We start from the raw sequence: 17,432 nt of genomic DNA on the forward strand, positions 1-17,432 counted from the left end.
TTATGCTCCCTCCTGCGTCCCTGCAATCCCAAACCCCGTCCCCATTTCATTTCCCTCCCCGTCCCAGAGCCCTGGCCCCTGCCCCCACAGACCCCACTCCTTCCCATCGCTTCTCCTCTAAGCCCCTCTCCAGTTCCGCCCCCACCCTCTTTCCTGGAACCCCGCTCCCGGGCCCAGACTACGCCACCACCACCCTCACGCCTCCATCCCCCACCCCTCTCTAGCAGGTCACGTACCGCTCAACCCCCACCTTGGAACTTGGTACTGCCAAACTTGGAGCTTAGGACCTGGGAGGGACCGAAGGTGAAAGTTCCAGAGAGCCTTCCTTCGGACACTCGCGTTCCTCATCAGCCCGGGTTGGCGCAGAGCAGCCCTGGAGCTGGTGACCCATGGCTCGGCGAGCGATGTGTGTCTGGTCCCAGGCACCTTCGGCTCGGTTTCACTACTCCGCCCCTGCCCACTGCTCCTCGGTGCACCTTGGCCAAGGTGCACCCACACAGGTGATCCTGGAGAGTTTACCTGGCTGGGAAGACTGCTGAGGTTGAGGGAGGACACGGAGGGAGTGAGGGCACCGGGGGAGACCTGCTAGGTAGGTTTGCTTTTTACTTCTGCAAGAAAGCTTTTGTGCGGCAATAGGAAAATTTGACTTTGCACTTGCGGTGACAGCTACGAAGACTTTCCTCCCTCCTGTAAGGGAACCCTTGAAACTCTTTCAAAATCCTTCCTCCTGTGGCTCTAGCCTGCAGGGAGGCGGACGGGTGACCCTGGGACAGATAAAGCCCAGCGGGTCCAGTTTTTTGAAAGGAGAGGCCACACTCCTGGGAGTTTCTCCCTCTGCTAGTGTGAGATTCCACTGAGACAAGAACGCAAAGCCCTAGGGCACCGTGCCCGCTGCGCTGAGATCAGCGGCCTTGGGAAAGTGACGGAAGGGTACGTTCTGGGGCGTGGAAGGCTCACCAGCGCGTGAAACCCGCTCCCTTGAGCCCCCGGCTCTCGCTAGCCACCCCTACCCCCCACCTTCCCCCACAGTGAAATCTAAGTTACTTCTAATTGGTTGTGGATTTGTTGCGATAAAGTTACCGGGCCTGGCTAGGGCAGTAACCAGACGCCCAGAGGCTGAGGGATGGAAATGGGCGGGTCTGTTTAAACGCCTAAACCAAGGGCAAAAGATTGCAAACTTTCAGGAATCCCCACCCCCACCTCCCTGCCTCACCGCTTCAGCCAGGGCTACACAGAGAAACCCTGTCTTGAAAAACAAAACAAAACACAGGTACATAGAAAAAGAGCTGATCACTGTCCTCATGGTGTGTAGCAAGAGTTGATCTCTCTGTGGCTTTGCCTTTATTTTCTACCATGGATGCGTATCACTTATGTTATTTCTTTATTTGTACATATGGCTATGCATGGACAGAAGTCAAATAATCAGTATGTTGGAGAGGGAAGGAAGGAAGCAAGGGAGATGTTTTGTTTGAGCCAGGCATAGTAAGTAGCACATATACTACCAGCATGTGGAGGTGGAGGACTGAAGCCAGGTCATGAGCTCAGGCTCAGCCTCTGTTGCTAGTGAGACTGTGCCTCAAAAAATCTACAAGTTTGGGCTGGAGAGATGGCTCAGAAGTTAAGAGCATTGCCTGCGCATTGCCTGCTCTTCCAAAGGTCCTGAGTTCAATTCCCAGCAACCACATGGTGGCTCACAACCATCTGTAATGAGGTCTGGTGCCCTCTTCTGGCCTGCAGGCATACACACAGACAGAATATTGTATACATAATAAATAAATAAATATTTAAAAAAAATCTACAAGCTTAAAACCTCAGACCAAAGAGGAACATTTAAAAAGAAAACCAGAAACATCCTTTGGGCTGAAACTTATCAAAGCTTATATGAAATTTTCTCCCCAAAACTCTTGTGTTGGATGCTCAGTGCCCTATTGGTAAATAGAAGAGACAGCAGACAGGAAGAAAGGGATGTAAGAGCCTTCTGAAGCCATCTCCTTCCCAGACACCTTTGAGACAGAATTTCCAATGCATCGTCTTCCTCTGAAGCAAATGGCATAATGGGTTCTCAGTTACACCCCGGGAAGCAGAGAGTTATCGTTTTTGAAGGATGCCCTTTTCAGGGGCTATGGTGGCTGGGTCAAAAACAAGCCAGCATTGGCCTTTCAGTGAAGGGTCAAGAGCCACATGCTGCATAAGATTAAAGTTCAGCTACTGAGGAGGGCTCTGAGCTGTCCACAAAGCTAAAGGGTCAAGGTCCCTGGAACTATAATTAGCTATTCCTTCTTTGCTGACTCTAAATGAACTAGATGGTAAACTTACAACAATAGGTGGTGTTGGTTATTCCTGCCTTTCTGAAGCTAACCTGAGGAGTTTTAGCCACACCCAGCAGCTCTCTACTCTGTGGTTAAACCAGACCTTGTTAAGGGAAAATCGCTCCTGGGTTGTCTGGAAAGAGCAGACCATCTCATTTAACATGTCTGTGACGTGCAAAAGCGTGGTCATCTTTTCACTTTTCTCTATCCAAACCGCAGCTTTCTCCATCCGTCCGTCCGTCCTTCCATCTCCTCCCTCTGACACCTGCTGATTCTCAGAACTGTCTGTCCCTCTCTGAGTCTCTGGCTCCAGCGTTTGTCCTTGCCTCCCCTTCTGTGTCTGTTTCTAGACTTCCTTTATCAGTGAGACCAAGAATGTGCCCCATGACACACCATTGGGAGGTGACTGGACCCTGGGTAAACTGGGAACTGAAGTGGCACCCCTGTCACACACTCTACAAGGACAAGGACGAATGACTGAGCTGCCTGTTTGTGGGGAGTTAAAATGTTGCAGACCAGAGCCAGAGCCAGATTATCTTGGACTATTTTAGTCCCTTTGAAAGCCACTCCTGTGTCTGACCTAACAGCCTTGTGACTTTCAGAACTTTTACAATGTAGTCTCAGCGTGCTATCAGATAGTGCCTGAGGCCTTAGTGGACAGGAGATTTTCCTCTCTTTGCTGTAACACCCCTACCCCATGCCCTGTGATCCCCAACCCCTCTGGTCCCTATGCCTTGTGGTCCCCACCCCCTGTGGTGCCCACTGCTTAGATTTGTGACTTCCTTTGTAACTAATAAAATTTCCTACAGTTCCAGCAACCTACATCCATGTTCCTGGGCCACCATCACTCACATTTGGCTCGGGTAAGCTGTCTTGTTCCCTTACTGGTGAGAGCGTGTTTTTGCATTCACAGGGTTCTGAACTAATCAGTGGGCAGGTCCCTTGATGGACTCAACACCCTGGCATTTTTGGGAGACAGGGCCTAGCGGAAGGAAATAGATCTGTAGGTAACTAAAAGGCTACACCTTGTCAGGTCCCTTCCCCTCCTCATGAGCTGAGCAGCTCTGCCCTGCTCTTCCACCTTGCTGTGCCACCCTGCACAGACCACAGTACAAGGCCAACTGACCATGGACTGTGGACCGACACCTCTGAGGCTGAGCCAAAACAAGTCCTTCATTCTTAGGCTTTCTATGTACTCTGTCACGTGACGAAAAGCTGGTAATGTCTCCTTCAGTACGACCCCCTGGCTGCCCTTGTGAGCTGCTGGTATGCTACTGCTAACTGAAGCCTGGCTTATGGGAGGGCTCCTCTATACATTCTGTGGGTCTGCACAAATGCGTAGCAAAAAGCTGCATGTGTTAGATGAGTTCTCATCGCTGGCAGAACACCTGACACAGACAACTGAAAGAAGGAAAAGCTATCTGGGCTTGTGGTTTCAGTCCGTGGCCTCGTGGCTCTGTTGCTGTAAGTCCGCGGCAAGGCAGTAGCATCTCAGAGGAAGGGCACTGTAGAGGGCAGCAGTCGCCTCATAAAGCTGACCAGATGAAAAAGGAGGGTGCTAGGGCTGAAAAGCACCCTTCAGACACACCCCAGTGGTCCACAGGCCCCACCACCCAAAGCTCCATCACTTCCCAATAGCCTGTTTGAATTTTGAATCCAACAGTAGACCGAGCCATTGACTAGGTCAGAGCCCCGGTGATCTAGTTGGCCTTGGAATCTTCCTCACAGGCTCACAATCACCTGGGAATCTCTCCGTCCATCCAGTCAGGCTGACTGTCAAGAGTAACCAGTGGAGTGCATCGCAGACCATGCGGAAAGCGCTATGGTTCTAACGCTGCACATGCGCTGTGCATTCAGCCCATTGTTCTGATTTCTCCCGAATGTTGTATTGGAGAAATCACAGCACGCAGAGACTGCACGTGGGCTTCCTTCGCTTACAAGAGAAGTTTTAAATCTTTTATATTTACCCATGCTATCCAGCAGTTATTCAGCACATTCTTTTCTTAACTCTGTGTGGCATATATTGGATGTGCACTGAAAACTATGGTCTGCGAATACAGACGGGGCAGTAACAGTCATCCACAGGAAAATGAACCAAAGGGGCGGAGTTCAGCTCACCTCACAGCGCTGGGGTTGGATGTGTGTGTATAACTATTAACGTGTATGGCTATTTTGACTGCATCTATGTCTGTGCTTGCCTGGTGCCCATGGAGGGCAGAAGACAGCGTTGGATCCCCTGGAACTAGAGTTACAGATGGTTGTGAGCCACTATGTGTCTGCTGGGATTTGAACCTGGGTCCCCTGCAAGACAGCAGGGCTCTTAACTAGTGAGCTGTTTCTCCAGCCTCGCGATGTTTGAATTTGTTACTGGCAGCTATGTTAATAGTTAAGGCACTATTGATCTCTGCTAGTCCCTGCCCTGCAGCCAGAACAGGGCCAGGCAGGCGCCCAAGCTGAACTGTCACACGTGGGGTGAAGCCAGCCAAGGGCTGCAGGCTCCCTGGGTGCAGCATGAGGTTCTCTGCCAGGGGAATGCCATGGCCTCCATATCCGAGGGAAAGGGGGCCGGATTTTTACATCTCATTTTGTAATTTACTCCCAAGGCTTAAAGATACAGACACTTTTAGGTTATAAAAGAGAAATAAATGTGTTTTTATCTCTCAAGTGCTTGCTACAATTTTAGACTGTGACCTCAGCAGCTGGGGGAATAAACACGGTGATTCACAGGGCCAGGAAGAGCCTACGGCACCTCTCAGTCCACTATCTCTGAAGAAAGCCACCATGCCACCAAAACTCCAGGTGTGGCTTCCTCCTTGGTGCTGGGGGTTCCTCTGCGGTGCAGCTCTGAAATATCTGGATGTTGGAAACATAGGTACTCACCAGGCTTCAGGCCCCCGTGCACGCCAAGCAGATGCTCTACCACTGGGCTACACCCCAACCTGACCACCGATTTTGTCCATAAGAAAACAGATCCAGGAAGCCTCCCTCAAGGTTCTGCACAGATGTGACATCCAGGGAGGGGTCTGCAGTCTGACTGCTTCTGGCCTGGACTGAACCAGTTATTGACTTGACTGCTATCCAGACCCTGTAAGAACCAAGTTTTAATGCCCACTTTTAATAATCTGCACTTCAAACTGCTGATATGGACGTTAGCATGAACCACATATAATTTAGGAGCCATGTATGACTGGAGTTTAATTCTCAAAAGTCACTGGCCACTGCACCAAGTCCCGAGTTTAAAAACAGAATGGCCAGGGCTGGAGAAATGACTCAGAGGTCAAGAGCTCTTCCAGAGGTCCTGAGTTCAATTCCCAACACATGGTGACTTATAACCATCAATAATGAGATCTGGCACCTTTTTCTGACCTGCAGGCATACATGCAGGCATACATGCAGGCAGAACATTGAATACATAATAAATAAATAAATTTTTAAAAAATGGATGGCCAATGTAGTCATGACTAACTTAAAGTGTGTGTGTATGTGTGTGCATGTGTGTATGTGTGTGTGTATGTGTGTATGTATGTGTGTGTGTGTGCGTGCACACGTGCGTGTGTGCATGAAATCAGAGAACAACCTGCAGCAGTCACCACTCTCCGTCCCCTGGGGACTAAACTCAGGCAGTTAAACTTAGTGGAAGATAACTTTACTCACTGAGCTAGCTCACCAACCCCCCTTTTTTCTTTTCTTTTTTTTTCCCAAGCCATTCTGCAGTTTCCCCCTCCTTTGCTCCTCCCAGTCCTCCTCCTCTCTCCCCCAGATGCACTTCTCCCCAGTTTCTCTTGTAGGTAGGGCACTTGTTCATTTCCCAGCCACCCAGACTCCCAAAATAATCACACAGAAACTGTATTAATTAAATCACTGCTTGGCCCATTAGCTCAAACTTCTTATTGGCTAACTCCTACATCTTAATTTAACCCATCTCCATTAATCTGTGCATCACCATGAGGTCGTGGCCTTCCAGCAAAGTTTCAGCACGTCTGTCTCTGGCAGTGGCTCCATAGCTTCTTCTAAACTCTGCCTTCTTCCTCCAGCATTTAGTTTAGTTTTCCCTGCCTAGCTAAGTTCTGCCATATTATAGGTCCAAAGCAGTTTCTTTATGAACCATTGGTATTCACAGCAGACAGAGGGGAATCCCACATCAAGTTTCCCTTCAGAAAAGAGCAGGCTTCCTAGGGATACCAACTGAACATGGCACAACAACATACAATAAGACTGGGCGGGCTGGAGAGATGGCTCAGTGGTTAAGAGCACTGACTGCTCTTCCAGAGGTCCTGAGTTCAATTCCCAGCAACCACATGGTGGCTCACATGAGATCTGGTGTTGCCTTCTGGCCTGCAGGAGTACATGCAAACAGAACACAGTATACATAATAAATAAATATTAAAAAAAAAAGACTGGGCACAAACCCTCACATGCCAAGCCTGGGCAAGGCAATCCAGTAGGAGGAAAAGAGTCCCAAGAGCAGGCAAAAGAGCCAGAGACACCTCCACTTCTACTGTTATGAACAATCACATATATGCAGAGGTCCTATGCAGACCCACGCAGGCTCACTGACTGCTGCTTCAGTCTCTACAAGGCTGTATGAGCCCTGCTTAGTTGATTCTGTGAACTGTGTCTTCCTGGTGTCTATTCTCCACCCCTCTGACTCCCACAGTTCTTCCTCCACCTCCTCCATGGGGTTCTCTGAGCTCCAAGGGGAGAGACCCGATGGAGATCTCCAATTTGGGCTCTTTCTCTGCCTAATGTTTGGCTGTGGGTCTTTGCATCTGTCCCCATCAGCTGCCAACAGAGGCCTCTCTATGATGAGGCCTCTCTATGATGAGGCCTCTCTATGATGATTCCCAACACCTATTTTTTTTTTTTGATAACTCTACTGAAGTGTAGTTGAGAGGTATAGTGTACACTTTCGGGGTGGGCACCTAGATACATTTGACACATGTTCACCCGTGGGATCATAGCTTGCACGAGCACATCATTATCCACTGGGCTTCTTAAGCTCCTGGGTCATGCCATGGATGGCCCCTCTCCATCCTCTCTAGCGTCAACCAACTGTGAACCTTTGCCACTACCAAATAATTGGAATTTTCCAAATTTTTATAAACATGGCACGATGCTGCATGCTCCCACCTGAGTCTGGCTCCGTCAACAGAGCAGGAGTTAGTCTGTAAGTCTCACTGGTGTGGCTTTTTCCTTTCACCTCACCATCTTGATCCATTTCCTGCTGGACATTCAGGCTGTGGTCCCCTGGCTGTGGTGACACTTTCCCCACCGTCAGCAGCTCAGGAGAGTTCTGACTTCTCATCCTGCCAACATTTGGCGTTCTGGTATGTCAGGGGTTTTTAACTCTGGTTTTGATTTCCATTGTCCCAGTGGCTGAAGCTGCTAAGCACATTTTTATGTGTTTGGTGTTTGTCTTCTCTGGTGAGGCGACTCTTTAAGTCTTTCCGCAGACAGTGGTATTTTTATAAAGACCCCACACCCCCAGGTGCAGATTTATCAATGTGCAGCCCCGTGTGAAAGCCACCAACACATTCGCCGGAGTGAGCAGAATCAGAAATACGGTGGCTTCTTGCGCCCCCTACTGGTGATGGTCAGTACCTTCTCCAGCCCGTTGGAAGGAGCTGATCCCGAGGGTCCTCTCTCACAGCAGGAGGTCGGCCAGGAGTGTGAGTGTGGCCGTGACGTGACGACCTCCGCCCTTCGTTCACGCAAGCCCTCCTGCAGTGAGGTGGCTAGCTTTCAGTTCGCTCTTCCCCAGGATCCAATGGTGTCACACAGGTGACTCCATCAGATGCTCCTGGGGCAGGGATCCAAGGGAAGGACCCCCTCCTGGAGATGGTTTTTGGAGTGGTCTCGGGGCCACCTGGCTGAGCTACAGTCACCTGGGCTGGAATGTGTAACGATCCTGCTGTGTACCGCTGGCCAGGCAAGATCTAATAAGCACACGGAAGCTGGGCCGGTGGGAGGAGGATAGGAAAATAGAAACGTCTTCCACCCGGTATCACCAAAGGCAACGAGACAGACCTGCAGCTTGGCTGCCAACTGGGGACTGATTTGTGTTCCCAAGTCATTAAAATCCTACCCTAGTACCTCTGAGCCTGTCACCTTATGGGTAAGTAGGGTCATTTCATATGTGATCTGTTAAGACCATACGAAGCAGCCACATAACATGACTGGTGTAGAAGAGGAATATGAACGCTGAGACGATATAAAGAGAAATACAGAGAGGCAGGGACAGAAACTGGGGAAACCCCAGGGACACCTCACCTCCAGGGGCTGCACGAAGAGCCATGGTCTTCTGTGGACTTCTGAAGCAGACACCTTGACTCTTGTTTCTAGTCACGTAGCTGTCCAGCTTGAGGAGGGCAGCCCAGGCTCCCCTTCATGGACATTGCTCTGGTCCCTGGTGACCGGCCTGCTTCCCAGGGGTCAGCGCTTTCCTGGGTGACATCCCAGCTTTGTAGTTTGTGGGTTTTTTTCCTGTTTTTTGTTTGTCTTTAAAAACACAATAAAAGGGATTTCTTCTTTCCTCAGTGTACTAGTTGTTTTTCTTTTGCCACGAGGAGACACCATGGCCAAGGCAGCTTATAAGAGAAAACATTTCATCTGGGGTGTTGTAGCCAGGCTGTTCTCACCCAAGAGAAGGTGACCAGATGAACTCTATGAATTTGAAATTTTTGTTGAGCCACCCAGACCTGGCCAGAGGCACCCACTCCCGTGACTACAAGATGACCTCGAGGTTAGTGAGCAGGAGGTATAGAAAGGTCAAAACCACAGGTTTGGTACGTCCCGTTGGTGTGGCGGCTAGCAAGCATGAACTTTTAATAAGAATAGGGCACAGCCATGTCATCGCGATGCTTCTGTCTGATATGGAGGGGAGCAGAAAGCCTTGTAGTCACGGAAGCAGAGCAACAGCAGGTGAGTCACGGGTCCCACGGAGCATTAGTAACACCTGTGGGTCAGGCTGGTCCTAGTTTTAGTATGAGGTTGGGTCAGGATGTAGCAAATATGTTTTCTCACTCAGGCTCAGAGGGCTCCAGAGGGTTGGAGTCTGTGGTCCTCACGGTGGGGAGCAGGGCAGCAGGCATGACGCTGGAGCAGTAGCTGAGACCTACTGTCCTGGTGCATGAGCAAGAAGCAGAGAGAACCACCTGGGCATGGCTTGAGTCTTTTGAAGCACCTCTAACGAGATCTCATAATTCTTCCCAACAGTTCCAACAGGGAACCAAGGATGCAAACGTGAGCCTTTGAGGGTCATTCTCATTCAAACACCACACCCCCGTGACTCACCCAACAAAGCTACCAACAGGAGCCCAGGTGCTCAAGGCTCAAGCCCAGGGGAGGGTTTCAAACCACCACACCTGGTGTAGACTTTCTTGCCTGCTACTCTGGGGATCCAAGGACCAGAGAGGATGGGGAGATGGCAGTCGAGCTGTAGACAGCTGCCCTTCAGGATCAGTGTACTTTACACACAAACACAACAAAGGCAGTGGTCCAAGGAAGGCTGTGCGAGTGCAGAAAAACAGGCACACAGACATCAGGAAGCACATGCTAAATATTAACCGTGCAGCCCTTTCCCAGTCTCTCTCAGGACAGACCAACTGAAACACAGGAGCCTGGCACGTGCTATAGATTATACCTGGGAAAGCATGAAGGCAAGGCAGAGGCCATATCCAGAGTCAGGGTACACTGACCAGACTGGGTTCTATAGCTGTGTCCCCACATCCAACACGAATAAACACGGCTTATAAACTGAACGCAAACGTTTAACGCAGGAAGCAGGAAGTCACGTCCAGGAATAATCCAGGGACTAAAATGCACCAGAGGTAAAAGAGGCCTTTAAAGGGTTTCTGCCTTCTGCCTTCTGCCTTCTGCCCTGGGGCCTCTCTCACAGTTCCTCAAGGTAAAAGGCCTTCTGCCCTGGGGCCTCTCTCACAGTTCCTCAAGGCACCGTTCACCTGTTCTTTTGACTGCATACCAACGCCGGGTTTTTTTTTGTTGTTGTTGTTTTTTGTTTTTTTAAGGTATTTATCAGGGCTGTTAAAATGATGTGACTCAGTGGTCAAGAGCACCACTGGCTGCTCTTCCAGAGGTCCTGAGTTCAATCCACAGCAAATTTGTGGTGGCTCACAACCATCTATAATGAGATCTGGTACCTTCCTTCTGTCATGCAGGTATTCCTGCATGAAGAACACTCTACATGTGATAAATCTTTTTTAAAAAAATGAGAAATGTATTTATCAAAAATAAGCTGGAAAGATGGCTCAGAGGTTAGGAGTGTCTACTGCTCTCGCAGAGGACCTGAGTTTGATTCCAGCACCCACATCAGGCAGCTCACAACTGCCTGTGACTCCAGCTCCAGGAGATCCAACACCTCTGTCCTCACCCAGCAAGTGCACTAACTTGCACACATCCACACACAGAATTAAAACAAAAATGAACCTCGTGTTTCCTGTCTAATTTCTATTTTACCGTGTAGTTTTGAGATAGAGTCTTGTGTAGCCCAGGCTAGCCTTGTACTAACACCTGAACCTTCTGTCTATGCCACCCAAGTGCTGGATTACAGGCGTGTGCTACCATGACCTGCTCATTTTAGCTTTAAAATCATTTTTATTAATACCTGAAATAAGATAAAGTGACTTACAGTCCTTACTGCTTAGCACAGAGCAGGGTGCCGTGGCCAGTAGAGTGGGAGAGAAGAGTCAAGGATGCTAAGAACTGGCCACAATCCTGGGACCAGGGGTAAGGACACGAACATGCCTCCAGAGGACAACAGTTCTACCACGGTGGTTGCTTTGGGGTTCAATCAGAAGGAACAGTGTCTTAAACTTTAACACAGTGTTCTGACAACTCGCCAGGTGTGATGGGGGTGGCAATCTCATCCTCTTCTTCCTCCTCCTGCTGGATGGAGAACATTGAAATGGATGGGAAATGACAGAAATGTCCTGAGTTCTACTGCAGGGGTGACCTGTGAAGAGCCAGCGGCCGGTGAGGTGTATAACCATTTATCACCTGAGATTAAGAGCCTGCCCCCACCCTGGCCGTGCTTCGCAGCAGCTTTCTCCAAACCTGTTTCTCAACTACCTTTCTCACGGCTTGTCTAAACAGGAAATAAGAATTTCTCAGACATTCGTTAAGTGGCACCATAACCATGAACTTGACCTTGGGCAGGCTGTTTACTTTTGCAAAGAAAACTAACTTGTTGGAACGGCAATGTCTGTCATTTCAGAAACCCTGAGTGTCCACACTTAAAGCACTTCACTGTACCTGCAAACAGAATTTAAGAGCCTCAATAATGAGTTCAGTGCAGTACATGGAAGATGCCACCAGGTGTGTGTGTGTGTGTGTGTGTGTGTGTGTGTGTGTGTTTACACTTTTTATCACAACAAGGGTGCTGTGAGGGCATGAGAAAAGTCCTCATACTTCATCTCCACTTGCTTTCCAGTTTGCCTCAGGTCACGGCTTATGAGCCTCTGCCATGGATGTCATGCCTTCACACTGGGAAATTCAAGTTAGATTTTATAACTCTGGAAAGAAAGAGGAGGGAAAAAATAAGAAATTTCTCAACAAATGTACTAATGGTTTTTGAAGATCAACTGAAGATCTATTCATAAAGCAACAGAAATTGCTGGCCATAAGAGCCCCTGCAGAGAACAAAGGACTCTGCAGAAGGAAGCCCCGGATAAAGACACCAAAGTGTTCCAGCTTTGCAGGGGAAACTGTCAACACAGTCAGCACCCCAGTCAGTGACAAAGAATACCCCACGGCCTCCAAAGTCAAGTCTGCTCCTATCCTTGTGGCTGCCCAGCCTAGTCAGACTTTGCTGATACAGTCTTAGATAGGGTTTCCACTGCTGTCACTAAACACCATGCCCAAAAGCAACTTGGGGAAGAAAGAGATTAGTTCACCTTGCAGCTTCTAAGTCCATCCTCCAGGGAAATCAAGGCAGGAACTCAGGGCAGGAACCAGGAGGCAGGGACTGAACCAGAAGCCATGGAGGAGTGCTGCTTACTGGCTTGCTCCAAGACTGAAGATCCAGGACATTGTCATGTTGTAGAATATTTAACTATGTAAAGATGTGTTACATTTGTTTATGCTGTGGAATATTACTTTAACTGTGTAAAGGTGTGTTGTTTTGTTTCTGTTGCATTTTTTAAAACAATGTAAGGATATGTTACATTTGTTTCTGCTGCCTAAGGCAACTGATTGGTCTAATAAAAACTGAAATGGCCAATAGCCAGGCAGGAGAGGGATAGGAATGACTGGCGGGCAGAGAGAATAATCAGGAGGAGAAATCTAGGTTCCAGAAAGAAGAAAAGGAGGGAGAAGAAGAGAATGAGGGAGCAAGAGAGTGAGAAGTCCCTGGCCAACCAGCCAGCCAGCAGACACAGTAGGACATACAGAAAGGAAGGTAAAAAAGCCCAGAGGCAAAACGTAGATGAAGAGAAACAGGTTAATGTAGAATTCCAGTAAATTAGAGTTTCACTTTAATGGCTCTTAATTCAAAATGCCAATATTTCCAACAGTCTTTAAGGAACTCTCAAAACTTAACTCTGCACCTCACAAGCCAGGCCTCCATTGTCTGTCGGCACTGCTCTCGGGTTGATCCTCCAAGTTCCCACAAGGGCTCACCAAGCTCTGAGCACTCAGCAGCTTTTCCAACCCAAGGTTCAGATACTGCCACCATCCTCCTGCAAAACACATGGTCAGGTCTGAAACAGCAATGCCCTCCTCTTTAGCCTGGCACCAATTTCTGCCATAGGGTTCCAATGCTGTGACCAAACACCATGACCAAAAGAAACCTGAGGAGGAAAGGGTTTATTTAAGCTTAGAGTTCCACATCAAAGTCCGTCACTGAAGGAAGTCAAGGCTGGAATACAAGAAGGGCGGCTAGGAACCAGGAGGGAGAAGCTAATGTAAGAAGCCCTGGAGAAGCACCGCTTACTGGCCTTTTCCCACCAATTGCTCAGCCTGTGATCTTATACCATTCAGGACTACCTGGACGCAGGGAACCCCAGGAGCAGGGCAGCAAACCAGCTGAAGCTGTGGACTCCTGAGACACAGGGAACCCCAGGAGCAGGGCAGCAAACCAGCTGAAGCTGTGGACTCCTGAGACACAGGGAACCCCAGGAGCAGGGCAGCAAACCAGCTGAAGCTGTGGATTCCTAGCTCAGTGAGAGACTCTGCCTCAAGACAATACATACACATAATGAAAAAGAGTGACCAAGGGAGACACTTGATGTCAACCTCAGACCCCTGCATGCATACACACACACACACACATATATATGTGTGTGTGTGTCTACATGCACACATGGGCCCACACATGCAGGTGCAGACACACATACTACATACATGTGTAAAAGAAGAGACTACTTAGACTTGACCATTACTAGACAAAATTCCCAGTCCTTCCAGAAAGTTGGCCTTTGCTAACCAAGTCTGCTCTTTTCTCTAAACCTCCACGTCTTCTTTCCCACAATAGGTGGGCAAATTTCAAGATCCAGGAATCATAACCACCATCACACACACACACACACACACACACCGCCTCTGAAGTGTTCCCCATAGCCCATCCCAATGTCACAACACTTCAAATTCTATTATTTGGGGCTGGAGAGATGGCTCAGAGGTTAAGAACACTGACTGCTCTTCCAGAGGTCCTGAATTCAATTCCCAGTAACCACATGGTGGTTCACAAACACCTGTAATGAGATCTGGTGCCCTCTTCTGGCCTGCAGCATACATGCAGACAGAATACTGTATACATGAGTAATAAATAAGTCTTTTAAAAATTCTATCATTTGTTTTGTGTCTTAATTCAGTCAGCCATCTACCTGTCTGTCTCATCTACCCACCATCCATCTACCCATCCATCCTGTATGCATTCATGCATCCATCCACCCATCTATCCACATATCATCTATGTATTTATGTATGTTTATCCTTGCATTTATACAAGCATGCATCTACTCCAGCCAGCTGTCATTCATGTATATATACATGTATGTATCCTTGCATATATGCACGTATCCACCCACCCATTTAACCATCAATTCTCCCATCACTCATCTATCCAGTCACACAAACATCCATGGACCCGTGCATCCATCCATATATGTAACTATCTTGGATGCATCAAGCTATTCACTCATCCATCTGCCCAAGCACTCATGCACCACCCATTCGTCCATCTACTATCTGTCTTTCTGTATTTCTTCACCCTAACTGTAGCATTTATTACATCTTTTGTTATTTTTCCTTGAGGCACTGTTTTAAATACTGGAATACAGAGAGTGAAGTTGACTCTATCCCAGCTACAGAGGCCCAGCCCTTAGAGTCTGGCAGGTGCTTTAATAGAACATTGGGCAGATGCCTTAACAGAGGGGAATACGTGGATTCGGAGCAGAGTCCAAGCAAGATCTGGAACTGTAGAGGAAGCTTTCTGTCTTTCAGGACCAATGGGAGTTTACAAAGAAAGAATTGGATTGGTCGGGGTTCAATGATCAGGGTATGAGCCAGAGTCAAGGTTAATCTCTTCTTGGTTTTAAATTTTATGTGTAACGTCCTCCCATCTATCAGTTCCTGGCAAAGGGCAAATGTTGTGAGTAACTGTGGAGTTAACACATTTGTCCCAGAGAAATGAAGAACGGATAATGCATCACGTGAGCTGTTCTGGGGAAAGGCAATGTTCTCCTGTGCTTTGAGGAGACAGTTTGGAGCACTGTGAATATGCGACCTTTCGCATGTATCCCAGAGAACTGAAGGCTCATGCTCTATGTCATGTGTGCACATGAGTGTCTACACCAGCTTTAGGGATCCAAAAAGTCACCCAGATAGTCTTCAGTGAGTGGTTAAGCAAATTCTGCTATGTCCTTAGGACAGAATTCTATCTAGCAATAAAAAACCAAACTGTGATGTGAGCCACGAGGATGAAGATCCAGAGAATTACGGTGAGAGGGGAAATGCCAGTCCCCAAAGGTGACATTCTGTAGAGTCCACCTGTATGACATTAATAAGGGTGAGAGACTGGATCGGGACAGGACTCAGAGTGGCTGCTAGTCATTGCCAGGGGCTTATAGGAGCTTGAGGTGAGGGGAAGCATGGGTGACTACAAAAGTTAACACCAGCATCCTGTCCCGGAGGGATAGAACTGTCCTATCAGCCAACAGTGACACTGTGTATGATGTAATTTACAAAAAGTGGGGAGAGAAGAAAGATGCCATGCAACTGAGCTCAAGTGGAGGGGGTTTTTATTGGGGAAAAGTGAATGGGAAAAGAAGGGAGGGGAGGGGAGACTGGTCTCTGTGAACAGGAGTGGCAGAAGAGAGAAGGGAGAGGGAGAGAGAGAGAGAGAGAGAGAGATTGGAGGTGGAGGTGGGCAGAGCCCTTTTAAAAGGGAACGTAGTGAATGTGCACAGGAGGTGCTCTTAGTGGCTACAGCTGAGAGCAGATACCCCGAGGTCAGGCCAGTACAGATGCCTAACAGTGTAGATGTTACAATTTGGGGAACTGGATAAGTTTATGGGATCTTTCTGTAATATTCCTTAGTATTCTTGATCAAAGGGCCAAGTTTCTTTTCTTTTTTCTTTCTTTCTTTTTTTTTTTTTTTTTTTGAGACAGGGTTTCTTTGTAGCTTTGGAGCCTGTCCTGGAACTAGCTCTTGTAGACCAGGCTGGCCTTGAACTCACAAAGATCCACCTGCCTCTGCCTCCCGAGTGCTGAGATTAAAGGCACGCACCACCACCGCCCGGGCTGAGGTAATCATTTCTTATATCCCTGTGTGATATATCCCTGACCTCAAAACTTTTAATAGAAAATTAATGTGAATGGCCAAGAGAATAATCTATGTAAAATCCTCAGCAAGTGGCAGGGGCTTTTGTGTTATAATGAGGAAGCTGAGTAAACCATGCAGCTGGTCACCCCACAGAGCAGATCAGCAGACTCAGCATCGGAGACATGCATGTCTTCAATCCTCCTTCTTTTCCTCCTAGGTCCTGGGCTCATGTTTAAATTAGAGGACCTTGAGGTCACAATGCTGCTGCCTCTTTTTCTAGCCCACATCCTTGGAGTAACACCTAGGAGGAGGGAGATTTCCTGATTGTAGTGACCAGACTGGGTCTCCAATGACCAGAGTGAAGGAAACTATGTCTCCAGGGAACCCAACCATGCTGCTCCCCAGGAATCCCACAGCCTTGCATCTCTGGAACCTGTTGTCTTCTACAGGCATGTCGGGTCTAAGTCACCAAGACCAGGAGCTGTGTTGGCTTTGATCTTCATGGGCATCTTCCAGGTGTTCCATGTGTGCCAGTGATCAGCCTGTGACTGTTGACATGAGCAGCTATTTGTTGCAATACACTGCAGGTGCCAGTTATGTGCCCTGGACATTCTGATGCTGCCTTCTAATTAAATCCATCTCCTTAGGCCCACTTTCTTTTTTTTAAATATTTATTTATTATGTATACAATATTCTGTGTCTGTGTATGCCTGAAGGCCAGAAGAGGGCACCAGACCTCATTACAGATGGTTGTGAGCCACCATGTGGTTGCTGAGAATTGAACTCAGGACCTTTGGAAGAGCAGGCAATGCTCTTAACTGCTGAGCCATCTCTCCAGCTTTTAGGCCCACTTTCATGTGCCACACTGGAAACTGAGTCAGGCCCCACGCCGCCTTGAACGTCTTCTCCTTGCAGGAGAAACACTGCGAATTCTCTTCCTAGCCAGCATGCCTATACTCAGCTCCTTCACTTGATGTTCTAAGGGGAAGAAAGAACTATTGTTCCACCTTCCTGGCTTCTCTTAAAGATAGTTGTTTTGGATCCAATCCCCCAGGACATGGTAGTGATACCGTTTCTTTTGTCTAGCTTCTCCATGTCTCCAGAGGGTGACTATGGGGCTCACTTCTACACTCAGTGACATGTGGGACCTGCTGAATTCCCGGGAAAGCCTTTCCTCCACAAAGCCCAGCATGCTTTGCCTCCTCAAACCTTAACTCCTATAGTTGGTTTAACTATACCAACTATTGCATTAAATGTGCCATGTCCCCTAAACTGAACTTAACCTGTTTCTTCTTTCCCTACCAAATTCTCCTCCCTCTCTATCTCTGTTGTCAGGGTCTCCT

Source organism: Microtus pennsylvanicus, chromosome 9, assembly GCF_037038515.1.
Source record: "Microtus pennsylvanicus isolate mMicPen1 chromosome 9, mMicPen1.hap1, whole genome shotgun sequence".
NCBI lineage: Eukaryota > Metazoa > Chordata > Mammalia > Rodentia > Cricetidae > Microtus > Microtus pennsylvanicus.